Below are 9,403 nucleotides of genomic sequence, written 5' to 3'. Positions count from 1 at the left end.
TGGGAGGCGGAGGCAGAAGACTCGCTTGAGCCCAGGAGGGAGGTCGCTATGAGCTTTGATGCCACGGCATTCTACCCAGGGAGACAGCTTGAGGCTCTGTCTCAAAAAAAAAAAGATTTTTAGGAAAAAATTTTCATGTCAAGTTTCTTTAAGAATATAATGGAACTACTTCAACAAGGAAGGAATATACACTTTAAGGAAGTAATTTTTAGCATATACTTTAACACATGTATTTATGAATGGCCCTACTTACTCCCTCTCATTGTGGTTTCCACATCTTCCATAATCTAGAGGTAAAAGTACCACTTCCCTAGAAGAAACTGCTGCTTTCAACTTTTCCCAACATAGCCACACAAACACACACCCTCCAACCCCTCGCACAAGCTACGGAGGAGCTCAGCCAAGGGAGAGAACCAAACCAACACAGGGAAGAGGCAGTACCAACAGAGGTAGAAACGAGGCCCCCTCTCCGTGGAATGCTCAGACTGAGCCAATTCACCCCTCTGTGGTTAAACTACTTGAGTTGTCCTTGATGCCTGCAACCAAGAGAATGCTAAGGCCAAACCCAGGATTCCCATCCCCCAGTATGGGGGGTGGAGGGCTGCCTGACATAGGACAGCAGAGTGCAGCTTATGTGACTGGGAACGGTGCCTTCTCCCCGCCATGCCATGCAGTGTGATGTACAGAAGAGATCATAGACTCTCCTTGTGCCCATTGGCACCATCCCTTTCTCCTCACACCTTGGGCTGGTTGGGCCTGGGTAAAGCCACTTCTAAAACTTCTGTTTAGCCCTGCTATTCTTGCCACTGCCACACCCATGTTTCAGGAAATGCCTCTGAAAGGTATGTTCCTCTTCTGTCCCCTTTCCTGGGGTTCTCACCATGCAGCCTCCTGCTCCACAGAGAGTCTTTTAGCCCAATGCCTGGGTAGAGCAGGGCCACGTCTCACAGCAGAGGGCAGCCAGTTCTTTCTAATTCCTGCCTACAGAACCCTTGCCCTTAGAAACCCTGGCATTCCCTATGTTCTATAGGCTACATGTCCACTTCTCAAAAATCAGCCTCCAGTCACATGTTCTTCAGTCTTTCAGCCAGTAAGATGTGTCATCAGCCATTTTCAATCTGGCTGCTCTAATGCCCCTCAGTGGGTGCTCATCTTGTCACCCTCATTCCTTCTCATCTGGGTTATTAGAATTGCTTTCCACCAACCTTCCTGCCTCCTGCTGCTCCCCAGAGGTGCCCAGTGCCATCTGATGAGCAGCCAGTCCTGTTATCTCTTGGCTCAAAAATCTCAGAACATGCCACAGTGTCAGCCACATGCAATCCCACCAGTTGCGTTCCAGACCCATCTCCCACCACACCTTGCATGTGTTTTTAGGCAAACTGAACAGCTTATGGGCCCAAACACTCTGCAGGCCTTCCTGCCCCTCAGCCCAGGCAGGCCCCTGTGGCTTGCCTCAGAGGCTGTCTCCCTGAGAGACCCTCTTAATTCTCTTCTTTTCTCTCCCAAATGCAAAGACAGCTTTTCTTTCTCAGGGTTCCCAAACACTGTATTTACTACCTTATTTTAAAGTTGCTTCTGTCCCTTGCTCTTGACAGCAAAAATAGTGACTTCACAATTTCTGGATTCCTATTGCCTGTCACTGCACTGTAGATAGTAGCTTTCTGATGATCCTTATTATGAAAATTATTTCGAAAATATTGAGCGATGAACAGTGACTTGAATGACATGAATTATTCCATCACAGCTGCACCTAAAGCCCCCCTAGATTGAGGATGGGCGGCACTGTTTCTACACAGAGTCTCGCAGCACTGATTTTCAGTGCTATGGACTGGGTGTGTGTGCCTCCAAAACCCATATGGTGAAATCCTAGTCCCTAATGTGATGGCATTAGGAGGTTATGAGAATGGAGCCCTCGTGAGATTAGAGCCCTCGTGAGATTAGAGCTTGTGTGATGGGGACCCAGAGACCACTCTTGTTCCCTTCCTCCTGCATGAGAGTATCAGAAGACATAGGCCAGGCCACACAAGTCCCCACCAGAAACCAGTCACACTGGCACTTGGGACATTATGAGAAATGACACCCACTGCTCGTAGGCTGCTCCGTCTGCAGCACTCTGTCACAGCAGCTGGGCAGACCAAGGCAGGGGAGCTCTGCTACAATAAAACCCAAAAGTGTGGAATGGCTCTGAGACGTGGTGGAAGACAAGAAGTCAGAAAAGTTTGTCGTGGGCCATACTAGAAAAGTCCTAGATTGCTGGGAATGAAAGGGTGGTGGTGCTAAGGCAGTGTGCAAAGTACTTTCAATGGCCTGGCACACGGCCAGGAAAAGAGCAGGCGCTAATATTCTCGAGTCTCCACTGTGCATCAGAGATTACAGTAAACCTTTTCATCCACCCCGGGAGCCACCTGCATGGTGAAAGTAGCACCTTAGTGTACAAATTTATCTTTCAAACTTCAGGAAAGTTTCATCTAACTATATGTTTACTTGTTTCTTATTTTTTGTATGTTATCTATTTTCCCCCATCTCCTTTCCCAACTAGAATAGAGAATCTTCTCCTCCTCCTCCTCCTCCTCCTCCTCCTTTATTCCAGTGCTGTGTTCCCAGCACCTATGATAGTGCCTGGAATAGAGAAGGCCACAAAATGTATTCAGTGATTGCATGAGTCTGACCTTGACATTTCTCTTCACATCCCTGCACATTCTAGCCTAGCAGGTCTTGCAGCTGTTCCCTAAGAACAAAATTACTGTTTTAAGTATTTGCATGTGAAGATCACTTTTTTTTTTTTTTTTTTGGGGGGGCTGTAAATAGAACTCAAGTATTTCTCCCAAGTGACACAGCTTCACAGGTGTATGTCCTGAGAACTAGAAACATCTGCGTGAAGAGAAAGGAAAAAGCCTTGCAAAGTTCCAACCCCACAAAATGCTTTTTTAAAGGAAAAATGAGAGAAAGCTTCAAAAACAGCCAAAACTTTTTGTGAAAAGAATTCCCTTGTGGAATGATGGAAAAGTTTGTAACCAAGGTTTCCCTCGGGCTGGACATGTTACTGGCCTCTGGACTGAACTGGTGATGTTGTGGGAGTGCTCTTGGGTTCTAAGCTCAATGCCTGCCAGGTCCAGGATTCCTCCTTCCCATCCGAAGACAAACCAGGTAGAAATTAAATCTGCTGGACATTTGAGGCGCAGTGGAGAGTACATGTGGCTAAAACTAAAAGGAGTCATTTCTACTTGTTTTTTTAATACCAGGGTTATTTTTTTTATTAGTGTTCTTTAGATTCTTGCATAATAAGTGTTTATTAACTAGTTGTGTGGGTTTTACTAGCAACCATACCAGTTTACTTTAATAAATAAGGCAGGCAAGGGACATTATCAGTAGAAAATGTATTATTTTGTCTTTTTTTTTTTTACTTGCAGGATGAAGAAATAAGCCTGTTTGTTTTAAGATATCCACTGAAGTAAATAGAAAATTACAGAATATTTCTGGAAATATTCCTATTTAGCCTAGGAATTGTCTGTCTTTTTAACAGTATTTTCTCTTCCTTTGTTTGAGTATCTTACTTCTTTTTTACCTGTATTGTGAATAGGAACCCAGACAGTAATTGTTTATTGCTTCCTGGATCATCCTTGGCTTCTGATATTGTCTTAGAAATGGCAACACAAGGTCAGCAGTGACCTCCATAAGCAGCAGATGCTCTCCCCTTGCCAAGGAGATAAAGGATGAGGATGAAGGGACATCTGGCTTTCTGGGCCCAACACATGATGTGAGGAGGAAAGTCTCTTTGATTCTTCATTCCCTTTAAATTAATCTCTTATCTCCCTAATGCTCCCCTCATCTAAAGCTCAACTAGTATTTATAAGGGTCTGTCATGTTCCATTCTTGTAATACACGCTAATAGAGTCATTCATTCCTGAATTTAATCAATCTTTATTGAGCTCCAAATATGTATGTACCACGTACTATTCCAAAGTTAAAAGTACAGAGAAGGCAGAGTCTTGTTTCCTAACTTGGAAGAACAGATGGGCAATGGAACATAGTTACCGTTGCTGTGGCGGAGGCAGACGCAGGGCGGCCCCATAGGAGACCAGGCAGCCCCTGGCTCTGCGCGGGGTCCTGCGTACGGGGTCGCTGAAGAACTGACCAAGGGAACGGCCTCGAAAAGAGAGAGAGCGGTGCCACTCTGCCGAGGCAAGACAGCACCTGCCTCGCAGGACCACACGAAATCAGTCAGGACTAGGGTAGCAAGATCCAGGGTGGGTGGAACAGACTGAAGAACCTTACCACGAGGAGAAGAGGTGGCAGCGAGTAAGGGTGAGGGCTGGAGAGACGTGAGCAGAGACCAGGAACAGGCCCCAAGGGAAAAGTGAAAGCCAGAAACCGGCAGGCCTGTTAGGAGGCTGGGGGCATGGAGCTATGCTCTGGGGACAGGGACCCACTGGGGGCAGCTTTAGCCCCGGGCATTGATTGGGCATGGGGGTCAGGGAAGCAGGAAGATTCTTGAAAAGTCCCAGAGAGAGGAAATGAAGAGAAGAAGTTGGTGGTGGCCTGCCAGCGTGGCAATGCCTGTAGGACATCCAGATGTGAACATCCATGAGGTCTTCTGAGATGGAAGTCTGAAGCTCTGGAGAGCCTTGCAGGCCATGGCATGAAAATGCTGACTGCAGCTTGCTGAGGGAGCCAGCACATTAGGAGACCAGCTGCAGCCATGGCCATAGGCTTGACTCTGCCTTACCCAGAAGGACAGAAGAAAGGTTGTCAGAAAGGAGGCGGGGACAGGAGAATGCAGAGCAGGGCTCATTGGGAGGCAGGTGAAGAGGAGGAAGTGGGGACGCTCAGACGTTGGGGTCATGGCAGATAAGAAGTGAGAACCGTTCACTGGATTTAGCAATAGGAAGGTAGTTTGTGACCTGGTAGGGGCAGTTTCTAGGCAGAAGCAGATTGCCAGCCGTTGAGAGAGAAGGGCATTAAGGAAGCCACAGATAATGTGAACAGTTATTGCCGGAACTTAGGCTTTGAGGGAGGAAAGTGGGTAGGAGAGAGGTAGGGCCCAGCAAGGCACAGCAAGAGTTAGCCAAAGGATTTTTCTCTTTTATTTAAACGGGAAGGATCCAGTGAAAATGTTGAGGTTGAAATACAGAAGAGAGGGGATAATTGTTGGGAGTATCTGAGGAAGGCCGAGACAATGACAGCGTAGGTCCAGGTAGGATTAGTCTTGGTGGAGGAAGAGTACTGGGAAGGATCAGGCTGGAAATTATGTGCATTCTTGTGGGAGGCTTCTGGGTTTTGTGAAGTAACAGACAAGGTCATCTGAAGGTTACAAGTGAGATAGAAGTGTTGAGGAATGAGGTAGACAGCTGGAGGTCAGGGGAGGAGAAGGCTCATGGTGGATGCTGTGGGGACTAAAAGGGAGAGCTAACCCAGAAGCAGGAGCTCTGGCTGCTCCAATGGCCCAGGCATGAGGTGTGAATTTGAGATGGGTACTCCCTCCAGCTGTGCTTCTCAGCCAGGAAGCATGAAGAAGATAGACCAATGTGCGTCAAAGAGTTTTGCCTGAAAGTTTTGATAGAAAAAAAAACTTGCGAATGCTGACTGGGAGGCATCAATTTCAAGAGTGAGCCAGACATCAAACAAGTGGAGGAAAAATTCAGAGTACTGGAGATAGTGGGTCATCACCTCCCAAAAGGAAATAGGAGGGAAAAATTCAGATAGTGGGGTGGTCACTCCCAAAGGAAAAAGGAAATATTCACATATGTGGGCCTAAACTTCTGCAACCAGGCCACTGTACATTGTTGTGGAATCTGTTCACTGCACTCAAGTTCGAGGAGTCAAGTGAGGATCCATGCTATGTTCCACTTACGGAGATTTGTAGCCTGGTCCAAGGGTATCCTCCTGAAAAGTATCACTTTCTGATATTTATAAGGGACCTGTATTCATTTCCTGGAGTTGCCATAACAAAGTACCACAAACTAGGTGGCTTAAAACAACAGATATATATTCTTGCACAGTTCTGTGGGCCAGAAGTCTGAACCACATTCCCTCTAGGACTCTAGTAAAATCTTTCTTTGCTTCTTCCTAGCCTCTGATGACAGTCATCGATCCTTTGCAATTTTTTGTCTTACAGCTGCATCATTCCAGTCTCTGCCTCTGTTGTCACCTGGTTTCCTCCCTATGCATCTCTATCTCCAGATGGCCATCTTCCATCTTCATAAAGGACATCAGTCACATTGGATTAGGGGTTTAAGCTATTCCACCACAGACGCATTTTAACTACATTTGTAATCACCCTATTTTCAAATAATGTCACATTCTGAGATACTGGGGTTAGGACTGTGTACCATTCAGGGGAACACAATTCAGGCCACAGTCAGACCTAGATGAGCTAGCAGTAGCCTTGCTCATTTTTAGATCTAAATAAGTTTGTGGATGAAAATAATCAGATGTGTTTGCGTTTTCCAGAACAGGGGGCTTTTTTCAGCATCTCTGGATGGATACTGGGACAAGATTATGTCCCTTAGAGGAGCCCCTACTTTAGCATGAATTGTCAGAGCTGGTTTGAAGCAGCTGAGAGGCAGGTGCAGATGAGAAGAAGATTAGAAAAGTACCCACAAGTTCTCTTATGGCTCCCACCTAGAAGAGCCCCCGAGTAAAGAGCAAGAGGACTTGCCACAAGGCCACTGAGGCATGGGGCTAGGAAGCACCTCCCCAGCTCCAGCTACAATCATAGGACTTGCTACATGGGTAGCAGTCTCCATCATGGTGGCATCAAGAATGTGAGCATGGGGGAGGGACAAGATGGCTGACAGGTACCAGACTCCAACAGAAGCTCCCATCCAGAGGGAAGGATAAAGTCCAGAAAATGCCCAACAATGTTCACTAGGAGCCCAGCGGAGAGTGGAGTGATATCTGCAGGATACCTCTGCTGACCAAGTTGCTACTCCTACAAAGCAATCTACAGGTACGTAATACATCCCAAAGGAAAAGTGTCCATCCTGTCCCCCAAGAAACCTGTGTTTTTCTCTTTGTTTTCTCTTTGTCTGCTCCTGTAAGTTTTCTACAGGGAAGAGGTGAACTAATGACCTATTATCTCACCCCACGTGTGAGAAATACAGGAAGTGGGGTCTAGTCACCTAGAGGGACCCTGCTGAGACTCCAAACACCCTTTGCAGGCAGAAAAATCAAACTTTTCACTACCATTTTGGATTTCCACTCCACCCTTCCCCCCCTTGCCTGCAGAGGCAGTGAGAGGAGGCCTAAGAACAGCATCCCCCCACCCCTGCTGGACCAAGCGCCCTGTCCCAGCTCTGCAGCCAGGGAATTACTTGAGCCCCACATTCCCCACCCCACAGCTGCTGGTGCTCCACACTGTGGTGGGCTCCCTCACGGGCCGCCCCTCAGGACTGATCTAGCCTCTGCATTACCCACGCCGGCTGCTGGCCCTCAGTGCTGTGGCTGGCTCCCTTGTGGGCAGTCCCGAGGACTGATGGAGCCATGCATTCCCAGCACCCCAGGCCCGGCAGCCCGAGAACTGCAAGAGGACAGTCAGTTGAGAGGGAACCACACTGGAGCGGTGGTACCCTGAGGCAAAGAGCAGAAGCCACAGCAACTAGCACAATAAGGCTCACACCCCTGAGGCTTTTCTGCACAGACACGCCCTATCTCTCTGGGCAACCAGAGGAAGCAGGCCTCTTCTCTGGTGACAGCCACTGGCAGAATGGTTTTGGGGTAAAGGGATGGTCATCTACTAAGGCAGTCCTAAGAGGGAAATTTATAGCATTACGAGACTTCCTCAAGAGAACAGAAAGAGAGGAAGTTAACAACTTAATGGGACATCTCAAGTAACTGGAAAAGGAAGAACAGTCCAATCTGAAACCCAGCAGAAGAAAAGAAATAACCAAAATTAGAGCAGAATTAAATGAAATTGAAAACAAAAGGATTATACAACAGATCAATAAATAAAAAAGTTGGTTTTCGAAAAGGTTAATAAAATAAATGAACTTTTGGCCAACCTAACCAAGAAAAACAGAGCAAAATCTCTAATTTCATCAATCAGAAATGGTAAAGATGAAATAACAACAGTCCCCTTAGAAATTCAAAAAATCCTTAATGAATATTACAAGAAACTTTATTCTCAGAAATATGAAAATCTAAAGGAAATCGACCAATACTTGGAAGCATGTCACCTTCCAAGACTTAGCCAGAATCAAGTGGGAATGTTGAACAGGCCTATATCAAGTTCTGAAATAGCATCAACTATACAAAATCTCCCTCAAAAGAAAGGCCCAGGACCAGATGGCTTCATGTCAGAAATCTACCAAACCTTTAAGGAGGAATTAGTACCTATACTGCTGAACCTTTTCCAAAATACAGAAAAAGACAGAATACTACCCAACACATTCTATCAAGCTAACATCACCCTGATCCCAAAACCAGGAAAAGATTCAACAAGTAAAGAAAATTATAGACCAATTCAACAAAATCCTAACAAACAGAATCCAACAACACATCAAACAAATTATACCACAACCAAGTAGGTTTTATCCCAGGATCTCAAGGATGATTCAACATTCATATGTAAATCTATAAACATAATTCATCACATAAACAAATTAAAAAACAAAGACCACACGATTCTCTCAATTGATGCAGAAAAAGCTTTTGATAATATCCAGCATCCCTTCATGATCAGAACAGTTAAGAAAATTGGCATAGAAGGGACATTTCTCAAATTGATAAAGGCCATCTACAGCAAACCCACAGCCAATATCGTACTGAATGGAGTTAAAGTGAAATCATTTCCACTCAGATCAGGAACCAGACAAGGTTGTCCATTGTCTCCATTGCTCTTTAACATTGTAATGGAAGTTATAGCCATTGCAATTAGGGAAGAAAAGGCAATCAAGGGTATCCATATAGGGTCAGAAGACATTAAACTTTCACTCTTCACAGATGATATGATTGTATATCTGGAAAACACCAGGGATCCTACTATAAAACTCTTAGACATGATCAAGGAATACAGCAGCATCTCAGGTTACAAAATCAACACTCATAAATCAGTAGCCTTTATATATACCAACAACAGTCAAGCTGAAAAAATAGTCAAGAACTCTATTCCGTTTACAGTAATGCCAAAGAAGATGAAATATTTGGGAGTTTACCTAATGAAGGACATGGAAGATCTCTATAAAGAGAACTATGAAACTCTAAGAAATAGCTGAAAATGTTAACAAATGGAAAAACATACCAGGCTCATGACTGGGAAGAATCAACATTGTTAAAATGTCCATACTATATATAGCTACTATATACCATATATAATTTTAATGCAATCCCCATTAAAGCTCCACTGTCATATTTTAAAGATCTTGAAAAAATAATACTTCATTTTATATGGAATCAGAAAAAACCT

Source organism: Otolemur garnettii, unplaced genomic scaffold (genome assembly GCF_000181295.1).
Source record: "Otolemur garnettii isolate 467f Iridium unplaced genomic scaffold, OtoGar3 scaffold00078, whole genome shotgun sequence".
NCBI classification, from domain to species: Eukaryota; Metazoa; Chordata; class Mammalia; order Primates; family Galagidae; genus Otolemur; species Otolemur garnettii.
Note: the sequence above shows the minus strand (reverse complement) of the source record.